General features: G+C 51.8%; 1 long non-coding RNA gene across 2 annotated transcripts; it reads right to left on the bottom strand.

The window, feature by feature from the left end:
• Window positions 1-682: 682 nt before the first annotated feature.
• On the bottom strand, window positions 683-12,553 carry LOC147339664 (uncharacterized). Of its 2 annotated transcripts, none has more exons than XR_015159506.1 (3): window positions 12,228-12,553; window positions 1,136-1,353; window positions 683-982 (listed from the first exon to the last, which is right to left on the bottom strand). It is a non-coding gene; the product is annotated as an uncharacterized LOC147339664 (long non-coding RNA). The 2 variants fall into 2 exon arrangements; XR_015159507.1 differs by having other exon boundaries at window positions 683-978; window positions 12,228-12,505.
• Between the last annotated feature and the right edge of the window lie 3,388 nt (window positions 12,554-15,941).

The following is a 15,941-nucleotide window of genomic DNA, read 5'->3' as shown; positions in this document are numbered from 1 at the left end:
CCCTCCTAGCCCGCTCTGCCCGCCAGGCGCTGGCTCTGTGGGGCTTCTGGGACCATCTTTGCAGCCGGCGATGGCCCGGATTAAGAGGATTAAACACCATTAAACGACCATCCTCCAGCACGGGGACGCACACTCCCTCTCTTCCAAGCCTCCTTCGGAGGGGGTCCGGGGACCCGGTGCCCACAAAGGGATCCCTTAGCATGACAAAGAGCCGAGCCTTCATCCCCCCAACCCCCCAGCCCCAGAACAAATGGCAAAACTGGCCCGGGTATTGTTGACACCTCCAACACTGGCTTCCCTGTGTTTTCTTTACTTTTCCCCATTTGGAGCTCAAGGTGTCATATTAATTATTTAAATCTTGGGGAGATTTCAGGGGCCATCCTCCTCCGAGGCCGCGTTCCGTGCCAGAAGGCCAGGGAGGGAGTCCGCATTGGCTTTTCTTAATTAGCGCCAAACCCAGAACTTTGATCTCCAGAACAGCAACATCCAAGAAGGAAAAACTTCCTGTGTTGCCGTTTACCCTGCACCTAGCTTCTGCCCTGTGCTGTTCTCCCACCCCGCCGGACTTTGATTGTCCTCGTTCAGGGCGGCGGGGGGGTCGGGGGTGGGGACGGCGGGCAGCGGACGCCCGTGTTCGGGAAGAATTTAAACAGCTTCAAAGAGCCCGGGGCGGCGATGATCGTTCAGTGCCAGGTGCGGTGGCCACCGAGCTGCCTTTGAGCTGGGTGCCCGCCGGATTTATTTGTCTATTTTCGGGGGAGCGGGCGGGGCGGGGCCGGGTTTGTGGGTGCCTGGTGTCACATATCAGAGGTCTCCCCGCGCAGACTGATCTCCGCTCATTAAGAGGCTTGTCTGTCTCCCCCCAGCCAAAGGCGGCGGGTGGTGATGAATCACAAGGGCCCGAGTTCTCGGAGCGTTCTTCCCCAGCCACGCCTGCAACTCTGCCGCTTAGATCCATGAGGGGTCACCTCTGAGGGCCTGCCTTGTTAAAAAAAAAAAATCTCATTTACATTTTCCTGGCTGCCAAGACACAGAATGACTTGCAGGGTGGGGACAAAAAAAAAAAAAAATCAGAAAGTTAGCCGAGCGCTCGCTGAAAAATGAAATCCACCCAAGTTTGGCGCAAAGGATGCACCTTTCTGACTGTTAGTCTTTAGGATGTGGGGATCAAAGGGACACCGGGATCCGAACTCCGAGAGCCAGGCAGGGCGTCTGTGCATGCTTGAGTTTGCAGAAGCCGCTTCACAGCTCCGTGCAGACAGCCTTGATCAGCAGACCTGCGCCTCCCCTGACAGCAAGCCCTGCTGCCCGCAGAAGTGTCGGTTCCGAGTCATCTATCTTGGACTCACATACCTGCAGAAAAGGGGAGATGGAAATTTCCTGAAATCAGAGCCACTGCAGAAAAAGAAAATGCCAGCGATTAGAGAGAGGCGCTGAGAGATCTGGGTTTGGGGGCGTTCGTAATACCCAAAGTGTCACACATTTTTTTTTAAAGTATGCATATTTTAGAGTGGATTTTACTGTCTGAGAAATAATTGGGATTTACAGCTGTTAAGATAACGAGATTCTCTGTCTCTCTGTCAAGCACTTGCTCCTGCTTTCCTGGCTGGATTTCTCCCAGAGGGTTAGATCATGACTTATTTATCTGTGCCTTCCCAAGGTCCCCCCCTCGACGCCTGGGGTGCAGGCACCCTCGATGCCTGCACTCTGAGACCTTCTCGGTCTGACCTTAACATTTGGAGGCTGCACACTTAACCAGGCTGCAGCTGTGATGGCCAAGAATTGCTTAGCAGTGGCCTTTATTCTAGGGCTTGCCTGGTGGCTCAGATGGTAAAGAATCTGCCTACCAATGCGGGAGACTCGGGTTCCATCCCTGGGTCGGGAAGATCCCCTGGACGAGGGCATGGCAACCCACTCCAGTATTCTCGCCTGGAGAATCCCATGGAGAGAGGAGCCTGGTAGGCTACAGTCCCGGGGGTCGCAGAGAGTCAGACATGACTGAGCCACTGACACACAGAGGCTATTATAGCAAAGATGCTCTCTCATTCCAACCCAGGACGCCGGATGAAAAAACTGATGTCCACACAGCTGGACTCCAGGCCCAGAATCCACCTGTCTGAGTGGTCAGACATTCTAAACTCTTTTTACAAAACAACCCAGTGCCCCTAAAATCATCATCAGTGAGGAGGTAGCCTCAGAAAAACAGAATAAATGCTGTAGGTGTTGTTATTTATTTTTGTTGTTCAGTCACTCAGTCGTGTCCGACTCTGCGACCCCATGGACTGCAGCACGCCAGGCCTCCCTGTCCATCACCAAGTCCCAGAATGTACTCAGACTCATGTCCATCGAGTTGGTGATGCCACCCAACCATCTCATCCCCTGTCATCCCCTTCTCCTCCTGCCTTCAATCCTGCCCACCATCAGGGTTTTTTCCAATGTCTGGCACCATCTCCAAACCCCTTTCAGAAGCCAGACTCTACATCACAATGTGGCCACATCTCATGGCTGAGCTTCCTCCAGCTGGTTGGGAGCGGGGGGATGGTGTGTGAAACCCATGAGGCTGTTCCCAGGCAGTGGGGAGGCTGAAGTCCCCGGAACCCCACTCTGATAGGCAAAGATTTAGACCAGGACTTTCCCTGCAGCCGATCCGGCCCCTTGCCTGCTTTTGTAAATAAAGTTTTATCGGCAGTCAGCCACGTCTCTCCATTTCCATAACTGCCTCCAGCGGCTTTTGTGATACTGGAAGATTCCTGTCGTTGTGACCCAGGCCCCATAACGCACAGAACTGTAGATATGTGTGATCTGATGGGGGGCGGGGGTTGTATGGCTGAGATGGAAAGGCAGGATTTGGGGTCTCAGCCAGCTTGGACGCTTTCTGTCTGCCAAACATCCACACTGTGCTGCTGTTTAGTCGGTTACGTCGTGTCTGACTCTTTAAGACCCCATGGACTGTAGCCCTCCAGGCTCCTCTGTCCATGGGATTCTCCAGGCAAGGATACTGCAGTGGGTTTCCATGCCCTCCTCCAGGGGGTATTCCCAACCCAGGGACTGAACCCAGGTCTCCCGCATTGGCTGGTGGATTCCTTCCCATGCGAGCCACCAGAGAAGCCCCAGGAACTTCCTTTATCCAATTTCAAACGTGCAGCACAGCACCATTTCCCACGCTGTGCATCCCACGAGTAGGACGTCTTCCTCTTAGAGCTGGAAGGCTGTGCTCGAGACAGCAGTCACCCACCGTTTAGGCACCAGGGACCAGTTTCGTGGGAGACAGGTTTTCCCACGGGCTGGGGTGGGTGTGGGGAGCGTTTCGGGATGACTCACACGCATCGCGTTCACCATGCACTTGATTTCTTTCGTGATTACATCGGCTCATCTCAGATCATCAGGCATCAGGAGCCGGAGGCTGGGGACCCTTGGTCTAGATCATCGCCTCCCCGGTTCCACCTCCCTCAGCCCTGGGCAACCATCCTCCTCTGCCCCCGTGAGTCTGACTATTTTAGATTCTGCGTAGCAGAGAAATCATGCAGAATTTGTCTCTCTCTGTCTGACTCCATCTCAGTTAGCATAATGCCCTCCAGGTCGATCCGTGTTGTCGCAAATGGCAAGATTGCCTTCTCTCTCTCTTTTTTTTAAAGGCTGAATAATATTCCCCGGTGTGTTTAGACACACGAGGGAACGTTATATAAATACATTTTCTTATCCATTCATCCGTCAACAGACATGCACCTTGTCTCCGTAGCTCAGCTCAGAAGAATCATGATTGCAGTTATTGAGGTGCTGTTCTTGAACCACGAGCCACCTTCCCACAAAAAAAAAACCCAGAACTTGTGCTTCCAAAAAATGATCGCCTTGAGAGAGTCCTAGCTCAGACTCCCAAATTGGGTGCGTTTACTCAGTCTGCCTCGCATGTCCCAGAGAGAGAAAAAAATGAATCTGTTGTGTTTTCTGATTTGAAAGCTAGCCAGACTCATCGCTTCTCACCAAGGTTGGCAGAGGTCATCGCAGCCGGGTGGTCAGTCCTCAGAGGACAGGAAAACCTGACCAGGGTTCGGGAACAACACCTGCCCCACCACCAAGAAGACGGCAAGAAGAGACAGTGACTTCCTGTGCGCATTGGCTCGAAACATGACGGAGCCTCAGGAACCAGATCCCCAAATTAAATCATCCTGGCATTTTCACAAACAAGAGGGGAGCAAAAAAGAACAACAAAAACGCAAGCAGTCTTAAAAGTTGGGAAGTCCCTGCAGGAGCTCTGGGTGCAAAATGCACATTGTCGTTACTAGCACAGCTGGAGAAGGGTCGCGTTTCTGGGGGTCCCGTGGAGACCCTCTGGACAGACACAGGGAAGGTCCCTCAGGAGGTCAGTAGAGACAGCGCTTCTGGACACACGCAAACCCAACAGAGCCAACCCAACCCGTCTTTTCTCAACCCGTTTCCCCAGAAGCCAGAAGTCTTGAGATTAATGATATAAACAAAAGTATTGAGTGCATTTAAAGCCTGGAGCCGTTTCTGAACCACGAGAGGAGGAGGGGGAGGGAGTGTGTAGGTTTGGAAACCCCCAGGACAGAGAACAGAGTTGGGTGTCAACATTCTGACCCAAAGTCTCAAATGCTTCGAGAGCTCCAAAGAGGGTCAAATCCACCCTCCTCTGAGTGCTGAACTCCGTCCCCGCTGTGTGCCCGCGTGCAAAGTCGCTTCGGTCGTGTCCGGCTCTTTGTGACCCTGTGGACTGTAGCCCCACCAGGCTCCTCTGTCCCTGGGATTCTCCAGGCAAGAGTACTGGAGTGGGTTGCCATGCCCTCCTCCAGGGGACCTTCCCCAGCCGGGGATGGAACCCGCGTGTGTTATGTCTCCTGCAATGGCAGGCAGGCTCTTTACCACGAGTGCCAGCTGGGAAGCCCCTCTGCTCTGTTACAAACCCAGAAAAGTCCAATATCCCGGCATCTCTGGTATCTGAGAAGCCGGTCCTGGGAGTGACTCAGTCTTCACCCAGAGGACGCTGGACCCTGATGGATGCAGACGACTGAGAGCAGGATAATGACTCCGTAGGAAGTGACTTAGCAGCAGCAGCAGGAAGCGGACAGGGAGCCGGCACCATCATGCGCAGAGAGGAGAAACACTTCTGGGTTGACTTAGCTGAGATCGTACGCATATACGTCACCACAGTTGTGGCCCAGATGGTAAAGAATCTGCCTGCAATGCAGGAGACACGAGTTCAATCCCTGAGTGGGGAAGATCCCCTGGAGGAGGGGATGGCTACCCACTCCAATATTCTTGTCTGCAGAATCCCATGGACAGAGGAGTCCGGTGGGCTCCAGTCCACGGGGTTGCAAAGAGTCAGACACGACTGAGGCAGCTGAGCACGCATGCAGCACGCCCTCACTTCTGGACTGAGACCTGGAGGACGACAGCGTGCTGGCCTCGCCCGTCTCCCGCCTGACCGTGGACACAGATCAGCTGCCATGCCCGTCTCAAAAAATCAGTTCAGCTTTCTGGGACTCCCCTGCCTCGGCTCCCAGTGGCCCATCTCTGCAAGGAGGTCTTTTAATTACCTTTTGCCTCCCAAGACTGGCTCGGCGCTGGAGTTGTGGTTTAAGACATTAGCAACTGAATGGGCAGGCTTCTTACTGTATATCATTTTAATCTTTCATGTCTGAGTAAGCCAGATGGTTTATTATTATTACAAGCTCTGCCTCGAAGAAGCAGGGAAAGGAAAAAAAAAGACTTTCTATCCAAGGATTTGTGAGATGATGGGAAAAGAAAAAAAAAATTCGAGGGGAGGGGTACAAGCAGGGGGTGGCCTCGTGTGACACAGAACAGCCTGGATTTTAACTGCAAGTCCTCCATGGGCGGTACCTTCTGCTTAATCACCGCTCCTGGTAAATAAATAGGTAGATTAGACAGATCACTAACATGGCACTGAAGGTTCACAGGCAGGAGGCTTGTTTCAGAAAATATAGACTCTGCTCAGCAAAGCCATCACAGCCTTCTGTGGAGACCTCGGGCGGCTGGGCTCAACGCCACTCCATGTTTAACGTTTTTGCCCAGATTTTTAAGGTTTTTGCCGTTTGGCTGCTTCAACCTGGCAATTGCAGAGTTTATGCAACAGACCACGTGACCATAAAGTTCTTCCTAAGGGAAAAAAATTACTTTGGTCATCCCTAAAATAGTCCCTCTAGGGTTTTTTAAGTTTCTATTTTGTATTCAAAGTGTTGAAAGCGTTATTCGCTGAGTTGTGTCCGACTCTTTGGAACCCTGTAGACTGCAGCCCGCCAGGCTACTCTGTCCATGGGATTCTCCAGGCAAGAATACTGGAGTGGGTTGCTATTTCCTCCCTCAGGGGATCTTCCCGACCCAGGGATCAAACCTGCAATGCAGGGTGTCTTGCACTGCAGACAGATTCTTTCCTGTCTGAGTCACCAGGGAAGTCCTAGTTTGCACGGGGGTATAGCCAATTAACAATGTGGTGATGGTTTCAGATGAACATTGCAGGGACTTAGCCATACATATACACACATCCATTCTCCCCAGGGTGAGCTGCTGTGTGCATAGGGGTCCGTGTGTGTGCACAGGTGTACACCTAAGGATAAGTGCATGCATGTTTGTTATATGTAGCAATGAGCAAACTTGCAGACATGTCTATGCGTGTGTGTGTAACATGTGAGTCTGTGTGCATGCACACAGCTTGTGCTGTACACTGTAATTGTGTGTGGCTATGAGTATTTGCACATGTGTGTACACATATTTGGACCTGGCAATGGCAACCCACTCCAATGGCAACCCACTCCAGTACTCTTGCCTGGAGAATCCCAGGGACAGAGGAGCCTGGTGGGCTGCCGTCTATGGGGTCGAACAGAGTCGGACAAGACTGAAGCGATTTAGCAGCAGCAGTACACATATTTGGACCTCCCAGGCAGCTGTGTGGGCAAAGAATCAGCCTGCAATGCAGGAGTCGCAGGATACTCAGGTTCGATCCCTGGATCAGGAAAGATGCCTGGAGGAGGCAACGGCAGCCCACTCCAGTGTTCTTGCCTGGAGGACCCCATGGACAGGGGAGCCTGGCAGGCTACACTCCACAGGGTCGCAAAGAGTCGGACAGGACTGAAGCGAGTTAGCACGCAAGCAGGCACAGAGAATTGCATGTGTGTGAGAATGTATGTGCATTTGTGTGTGACTATGGGTGTGTGTGTGTGTGTCATTGTGGGGGTGTGTCTGCCCATGTGTGGGTTTAGCTGAATGCGTGCTTGGACCTGTGTTTGCACGTGTGTGAGCAGGGATGTGTGTGACTGGGTGTGTGTGTGCCTGTCTGAATATGTGCTTGGATCTATATTTGCCTATGTTAAGAATGTGTGTGTGAACGTGTGTGTAACTGTGGGTGTATGTGTTCCTGTCTGAATGCGTGCTTGGATCTGTATTTGCCTGCGTGTGAGAAGCTGTGTGTGTGTGACTGTGGGTGTATGTGCGCCTGTCTGAATGCATGCCTAGACGTGTATTTGCATGTGTGTTAAGAATGTGCTTGTGAACGTGTATGTGACGGCGTGTGTATGTGTTACTCTCTGAATGTGTGCTTGGATCTGCATTTGCCTGTGTGTGAGAAGGTCTGTGTGTGTCTGTGACTGTGGGTGTGTGTGTTCTTGTCTGAATGTGCTTGGACCTGTATTTGTCTGTGTGTGAGAATGTGTGTGTGTGTGTGTGTCTCTGTGGCCGTGGGTGTGTGTGTTCCCATCTGCGCGCTTGGACCTGTATTTGCCTGTGTGTGAGAATATGTGTGTGTGTGTGTGTGCGTGTCTGTGACTGTGGGTGTGTGCGTTCCTGTCTGCGCGCTTAGACCTGTATTTGCCTGTGTGTGAGAACGTGTGTGTGTGTGTGTGTCTGTGACTGTGGGTGTGTGCGTTCCTTTCTGCGTGCTTGGACCTGTATTTGCCTGTGAGAACGTGTGTGTGTGGGTGGGTGGGTGTGTGCGTGCGTGCGTGCGTGCCACTATTTGCCTGTGAGAACGTGTGTGTGTGTGTGTGTGTGCGTGTCTGTGACTGTGGGTGTGTGCGTTCCTTTCTGCGTGCTTGGACCTGTATTTGCCTGTGAGAACGTGTGTGTGTGGGTGGGTGGGTGGGTGTGTGCGTGCGTGCGTGCCACTATTTGCCTGTGAGAACGTGTGTGTGTGTGTGGGTGGGTGGGTGTGTGCGTGCGTGCGTGCCACTATTTGCCTGTGTGAACGTGTGTGTGTGGGTGGGTGGGTGGGTGTGTGCGTGCGTGCCACTATTTGCCTGTGAGAACGTGTGTGTGTGGGTGGGTGGGTGGGTGTGTGCGTGCGTGCGTGCCACTATTTGCCTGTGAGAACGTGTGTGTGTGTGTGTGTGTGTCTGTGACTGTGGGTGTGTGCGTTCCTTTCTGCGTGCGTGCCACTATTTGCCTGTGAGAACGTGTGTGTGTGGGTGGGTGGGTGGGTGTGTGCGTGCGTGCGTGCCACTATTCGCCTGTGAGAACGTGTGTGTGTGGGTGGGTGGGTGGGTGTGTGCGTGTGTGCGTGCCACTATTTGCCTGTGAGAATGTGTGTGTCTGTGACTGTGGGTGTGTGCGTTCCTTTCTACGTGCTTGGACCTGTATCTGCCTGTGAGAACGTGTGTGTGTGTGTGGGTGGGTGTGTGCGTGCGTGCGTGCCACTATTTGCCTGTGGGAACATGTGTGTGTGTGTGGGTGTGTGCGTGCGTGCGTGCCACCACATGTCAGCGGTCCCGTCTCCCTTTCCTCCCAGCACCTCCTGTCCATCTGCCGTCAGGAAAGACTGCCCCCTGCCCCCACACCACCCGCCTGCCTGGGGCTTCCCCGACAGCGTCCCCACCACACTAACGGTGTGAAACATCCAGTTGCCATCCTCTGTCCCGAAGCCCCGGAAGGCCTCTCTGGACCGCCCGCACCGGATGCCTTCCAGCGGTGACGAGGACGTGCCAGCAGGGCACCTGCCCGGCTCCGATCTCTGCAGGTCGGGGCTGAACCCAGGCGTCGGCAGGCTTCTCCCTGCAGGTGACCCCCCTGACACCACGCAGGTCAACCACCCGCTGCCTCATTACATGCGGTCTCCGGGCTGCGCTGTCAGCAACAGCCCCGCAACGACGCCGCGTCCATCTGTCAGGCACTGAACGCACGGGGGCTGGCGGTGTGGGGAAGCTCTCCGGGGAGTTCCGGGTCTCATCGCGGCCACCACATCCACTTCCCTGCCCCCAGCTCCATCTGCTGATGTCCTCGGACTTGCCTGCCTCTTTTTTTTCTTTTTTCTCTAAACGTCTCCCAAATTGCATTTTCCATTTAAAAAATTTCCGAAGGGCAAGTGAGAAGCGTCCAGGGCCCCGGGTCTCATGGGTCACTCAGCACCTGCGTTGTGCGTGGCCGTCTACACCGATCCGGGCCGCTGCCCTGGCTCCCTGGCTCAGGCACAGGCTGGACGAACGCCCGAAAAGCATCAGGTTGGAGGCTAACGTGCATTTCAGGGCAGCCCCTTGGACGCACCCCAATACAGAGAGATGGCACTTCCTTCTAAGATGTTTTAGTAAGTATTGAACCAATGTCCGTTGAGGGCCTGGGCCCTGGGTGTTGAAAAGGTGTGTTTCTCTAAATCAAGGGCTTCAAACTCAAATGCCGTCAGGAATGAGGCCGGTTGTTTAAGGATAAGAGGCCGGTTGATGTGAGTGACGCATTAGGGAGCGCTGGGGACTGTGGTGGGCTTCCCTGGAGGCTCAGCAGTAGAGAATCTGTCTGCTCGTCCAGGAGACACTGGTTCGAGCTCTGGGTCGGGAAGATCCCCTGGAGGAGGAAATGGCAACCCACTCCACTGTTCCTGCCTAGAGGATTCCAGGGACAGAGGAGCCTGTAAGGCCGCAGTCCACGGTGGTGCAAAGAGCCGGACGTGAATGAATTGCTCACACACACACACGCATGCGTGCACACACGAGACATGTATGTAAAATGCATGTGTGTAACGTGTACATGTTATGTCATACATGTCATCTCTATATAGTGTGTCAATGCAATGCTTATGTATAGTGTCTACGCGTAACGCCTACAGTATTTATATGTAAAGTCTACATACAACATGCACACACCGTGTACATATGTAATAATTACGTATAACATCTACATACAATGTGTGCATCCCGTGTTTAGACACATCTGCATACAGTGTCTATATGTACTCTGTATGTAATTTTTATATAAAATACCCACCTAAAAGGTCTCTATGCAATGTTTACCTAAGTATATATGATATCTACGTATAATGAGTGAGTGTCGTCAGTCGTGTCTGTTTGTGACCCCATGGACTGTAGCCCGCCAGGCGCCTCTGTCCATGGGACTCTTCAGGCAAGAATACTGGCGTGGGTTGCCATGCCCTCCTCCAGGGGATAGTCCCAACCCGTCTACATATAATATCTATATATACATGTCTGTGAGCGGTGTCTGTACATAATACTTACACATGTCTCTATATAATTATGCCTCTACGTACGCCTCTACTATAAACTGTTTACATGGAATGTATATAACATCTACAACAGTGTTTACATGTTTCTATACAATGTCTATTATAATCTGTACACATTTTTATATAAAATGTCTACATACAATGTCTATGTACAGTGTTTATCTACATACAACACCGATATGTAATACCTGTGGATAATGTCTGCATGCAATGTCTATATATAACACTTAGATTCGTCTATAATATAGAGTAGAGTGTCCTTGGTGGCTCCGATGGTAAAGAGTCTGACTGCAATACAGGAAACCTGAGTTCAGTCCCTGGGTCGGGAAGATCCCCTGGAGAAGGACATGGCAACCCACTCCAGGCTTCTTGCCTGGAGAATCCCAGGGATGGCAGAGCCTGGTGGGCTACAGTCCCTGGGGTCTGAGAGCGCAGGACAAGACTGAGCGACTTCGCTCTAGCACTGGCCCTGTATACTCAGAAAACAGCTACACTATACACATGTGATATAGATAATGTCTACTACAGTGCTTGTGTGTGCTTCTATAGCCATGTCTACATACACACAGTCTTTGTAGAATTTTGATAAAAAATGTCTACAATGTCTGTATGCAGTGTTTCTATACAACACAATACTTATATAAATACTTATATACAATGCATGCTAAGTCGCTTCAGTTGTGTCTGACTCTGTGCAACCCCATGGACTGCGGCCCGCCAGGCTCCTCTGTCCACGGGATTCTCCAGGCAAGAATACTGGGGTGGGTTGCCATTTCCTTCTCTACTACATCCACTATCTATATACAAAATTTAAATATGTGTGTATATCATGTCTAATGCTTACATAGAATGTCTATATACAACATTTACATTTATCTATATAGGTGTCTATGCATAATACTTATATATAATGTATATATATAATATTTACATACATCTAAAGAGTCTGGCTGCAATACAGGAGATCCGGGTTTGACCCCTGGGTCAGGGAGATTCCCCTGGAGGAGGAAATGGCAGCCCGCTCCAGCATTCCTGCCTGGAGAATCCCATGGACAGAGGAGCCTGGCGGGCTACAGTCCAGGGGGTTGCAAAGAGTCAGACACGACTGAGCGACTAACACACACACAAGCACACACACACACACACACACGTTTATGTATACACTCATACACAGACACACAATGATTGAAATGCAGCCTGACCAGAACAAATTGCCCGCGAGAGGAGGAGGGAGCAGGTTAAGCCGCAAGCACGCCCCACACATCGGGTCCACGTGGGAACGCCAGGTGCCTGGCCCCCATCTGCATATTGAAAACTCGGCCAGACAAGAGGCTGAATTTCCTGAACACTTTTCCACCAGATGGTTCTCTTCCTGTCCCTGCAGTCGTAGGCTCTCCTCCCGGAGCCTGTCAGGACGGAGGGGGAGGCCCCCTCCTTATTCTATTTCATTCTAAATAAATGACGGCGTTTATCTCGCAGCCTCATTCCACCCCCCACCCCCGCACAAGTAATGGTCTGAGTGATGGAGCAAAAATAACGTTCCTTCCCAGCCTTGAAATAAAACACCCAACGTCGACAGACGCGACTGAGCCGGGTATCATTGGAGCGTCTCCGTTTCAGCGTCGTTTCGCCGCCTCCCCCTCCCCCGAATCCCCTTAAAAAACACCCAGGAAGGAAACCTGTGTTGTCGGTCTGCATCTCCGCCGCACTTTGTCTGCTGGGCTGTTTTGCATTTCAAGACATTTCCACTCACCTTGAGTTGCCGGTTCAAGAAAGAAACAATAAGTTTAATCTTCTCGCTTGACAATGATGTATGGTTCTGGAGGGGGGAAAAAAAAAAACACACTACCAAACCCGGTTTTCAGGGATTATCATTAAGGAGGCTTCTCCTGGGCCAGCCACTCCAGTCTCTCCCCGCACTTCTACCATAAGCACCCAAGCTGTGTGTCTCTCCAAGGCCGCAGAAGTTGCGGCCGCGTTCCCCCGAGCGCGCCCGGCCCCGGGGCGAGGTCTGATCTCCGTCCGCGGACCGACAGCCCCCAGCTGCCGGCCTCAGCCCGGAGGCCCCCGCCCCGCCCCCACCCCAGCGCCACCCGAGGACCTCTTCCCGGTCGGCAAATTGGCCTCCGACGCAACTGGTTTCAATTAGAATTCCTTCTCTGCACTTGCTTTTTTTTTTTTTCCCCTTCTTTGCAGTTAGCTCCGCACGGTCTTGGCATCCTTGCCGGCCGGGGGCGGGGAGCTGAGTCTGTTAACCGGAGTGCAGAGACCCAGCAAAACGGATGTGGATAGAAGCGGTGATTCGACACTTCGTCCCACTAGGGGATTACACGTGGAGAAATACCGGACCCTCCTGGCAGCTAAGGATCCCTCGAGAAAGCAGGTTCGCCTACCCCCAGAGCCAAGCAGGCTGGCTGAGCAACAAAGCCCGAGCAACAGAAGCAGGAGCCATGCCTCCCCCACAATGAAACAACGGGGGCTGGAGACCCACACCCTGCCCTGTGAGCTCAGTAAGAAGCGATACATACTGGAAAACTCAAAGAACCAGCCGCGTCCCGCGACCCCGTGGACTGTAGCCCACCAGGCTCCCCTGACCCTGGGATTCTCCAGGCAAGCATACTGGAGTGGGTTGCCATGCCCTCCTCCAGGGGATCTTCCCGACCCAGGGATGGAACCCAGGTCTCCTGCATTTCGAGCAGATTCATTACCGTCTCTGCCAGCAGGGAAGCTCCAATACGTGGATATGTCCGGCCAAGTCCCTTTACTGAAAATATCACAACATTGTTAATCAGCTATAGTCCAAAATAAAAATTTTTTAAAATATATAAGGACTTGCTATTCACTAAAATTATAAATGCAGAGGAAATCTTTCTCCTTCACGCATTCTGTATTTATGAGGCAGAGGGGGCTTGCACCTTAGACTGACCAAAGAGGAAAACAGTTCTCACACACACACACACACTCTCTCTCTCTCTCTCTCAAGTGATGAGTGTCTTAAAGCAAGGGTTGGAACACTGGCACATTTAGCATCTTTACAGACGTCAGTTTTGTGAAAACAAGAAGAAAAAAAGGATTTCAGGCTTCCGAGAGGGGGAAACTTGGGAAAGGTAAACAAGGAAGGGAAACTGACAGAGTGAGCTGTGTTTTATTTTGTTTTTTTAATTCTCTGGCATCCCACGCAGTAAGGAGCCGGGCTCTCTGAGTCGCGGTACAAAGTGAGAGGTTTTCGACGGGAGGAGACTCGGGCTGGCAGAGCTGATAGCAAAAGAGAAGAGAGGCTTATTTTTTAAGCCGGGACACCTTCTTTGGGGAGGGAGAGAACTGGCAGGGTTCTTTATCATGCAAATTTCCTCCCTTTGTGAGTCAGGAAATCTCAGATCCACTGTTTCTGACATCAGGTTTCTGAGACAGGTTGAAACTGCAATCCAGTCTCACCAGGCTCCGCTGTCTGAGGCATTCTCTAGGCGAGAACGCTGGAGTGGGCTGCCATGCCTTCCTCCAAGGGAGCTTCCTGATGCAGGAATTGAACCTGGGTCTCCCGCATTGGTAGGCAGCAGATTCTTGACCATCTGAGCCACCAGGGAAGCCCCAACCCTGAGCAAAAAAACCCGTTTGGGGCTGTGGTTCCTTTTTAACCGGTGTATTTGTGCACATCCACTGGTCACCCTCTTCAGTGTCATAAAACTTCCCCGGAGAGGTGGTTCTTGGTGCTCTTTGCTCTGTGGAAGCTTCTGAGTTTACTCTGAGAGGGGAACACCTTCAGGGGTCTTTCCGAAATTTCTTCTCCAAACGGCTTTGTCTTGGTGTATATTCTTCCCCTAAAGGAAATGTTCCCTCAGGGAACTCAGAACTACTCAAACTTACCCTGAGTGTCAGGGAGGCTCTCTTGGGCGTATTTAGATTTCTTGTTATTGTTATGGTTGTGTGTTAAGGTGAGAAAGGGATTTTTAAAATAGAGTGGGAACTTGTATGTACCATTGCAGCGCCATTTACAATAGCCACAAGGTGGAAACAGGCCAGAGTTCATGTATGGATGGATGGATAAGTGAGTAGGTGGATGGATGGATGGATAAGTGGGTGTATGGATGGATGGATAAGTGAGTAGGTGGATAGATGGATGGATAAGTGAGTAGGTGGATGGATGGATGGATAAGTGGGTGGATGGATGGGTGGATGGGTGAATAAGTGGGTGGATGGATGGATGGATAAGTGAGTAGGTGGATGGATGGATGGATGGATTGATACACAGCATGGGGTCCATCTGTTATTGAGTCCAACCTCACTCTGCTTGCCCCACGACAGGCCGATGAATCAGAGACAGGTATCGAGACAAGGAATACAACTTTGTTCAGGGAGCCAGATCGCCAAGATGTTGGCAAATTAACGTCTCAAAATAACCATCCTGTATGTGGCCTGGAAAAGACTCATTGGATGGCTGGGAAAGATTGAAGGCAGGAGGAGAAGGGGATGACAGAGGATGAGATGGTTGGATGGCATCACCGGCTCGATGGACATGAGTTGACTCCGGGAGTTGGTGACGGACAGGGAGGCCTGGCGTGCTGCAGTCCATGGGGTCACAAAGAGTTGGACAGGACTGAGCGACTGAACTGAACTGATGGGGCCTTTAATGGTCAGGCAGAGCGGCGGGGTTCTCTGAGGTGGGCCACCAAGTGTGATCATAATAACAAGCACAGCGGAGAGAAGTCTAAGAAACGGCTCCAACACGAGTCAGAACTGGCTTATTCCTGCAGCACATCCCCCTGGTGGAATATGACACAGCCATGAAAAGGAATGAAGCTCTGACACAGGCTACAACGTGGGTGGACCCCGCGTACACGATGCTCGCTGAGAGAAGCAGGACGCAGCAGGCCACGGAGTGTGTGATTCTCTTCAAGGGAAACGTCCTGACCAGTCACATCCACCCATCCAAAGAAGGCTGGTGGTGGCCAGGCTCCAAGACGAGAGGCTCGGGAGCAGTACAACACATAAGGGTTTAAACGTAAAGTTAAAATCATATGTTCCCCTTGGAAATTTGTTGATTTTAGTAAAGTTTAACAAACTTCACCACCAACAAAAGAACCCCAACAGTAGTCACCCACTGCCCCGCCACAGAGCAGACAATCTGATTCTCCTTGAGAACACGTGAAGAAAGACCACTCTGAAGGACCCCTGACCTTCACAGCTTAGATTTCCCCTCTGCTTCAAGAGCCTCAAGGGACCTTCCTGGTGGTCCAGTGGCTGAGACTCTGTATTCCAAAGCAGACGGCGCAGGTTCGATCCCTGGTCGGGAACCTAAGATCCCAGGAGCCTTGCTGTCAGAAAAACCAGAACAGAGAACAGAAGCAATATTGTAACAAATTCAATAAAGGCTTTTAAATCAGCACACTGTCCTCTCTCTGCCCTGCGTTGCACCCAGGAGGTCCTGGCTACTGGCACGAAGTCACCACCGTGAGGACCCCCAGCCCTC

Source organism: Bos grunniens, chromosome X (assembly GCF_055505025.1).
Source record: "Bos grunniens cultivar Pamir isolate PY7600 chromosome X, Bosgru_T2T1.0, whole genome shotgun sequence".
In the NCBI taxonomy this organism is placed as follows: Eukaryota; Metazoa; Chordata; class Mammalia; order Artiodactyla; family Bovidae; genus Bos; species Bos grunniens.
This window is presented reverse-complemented; position numbering and strand designations above follow the sequence as displayed.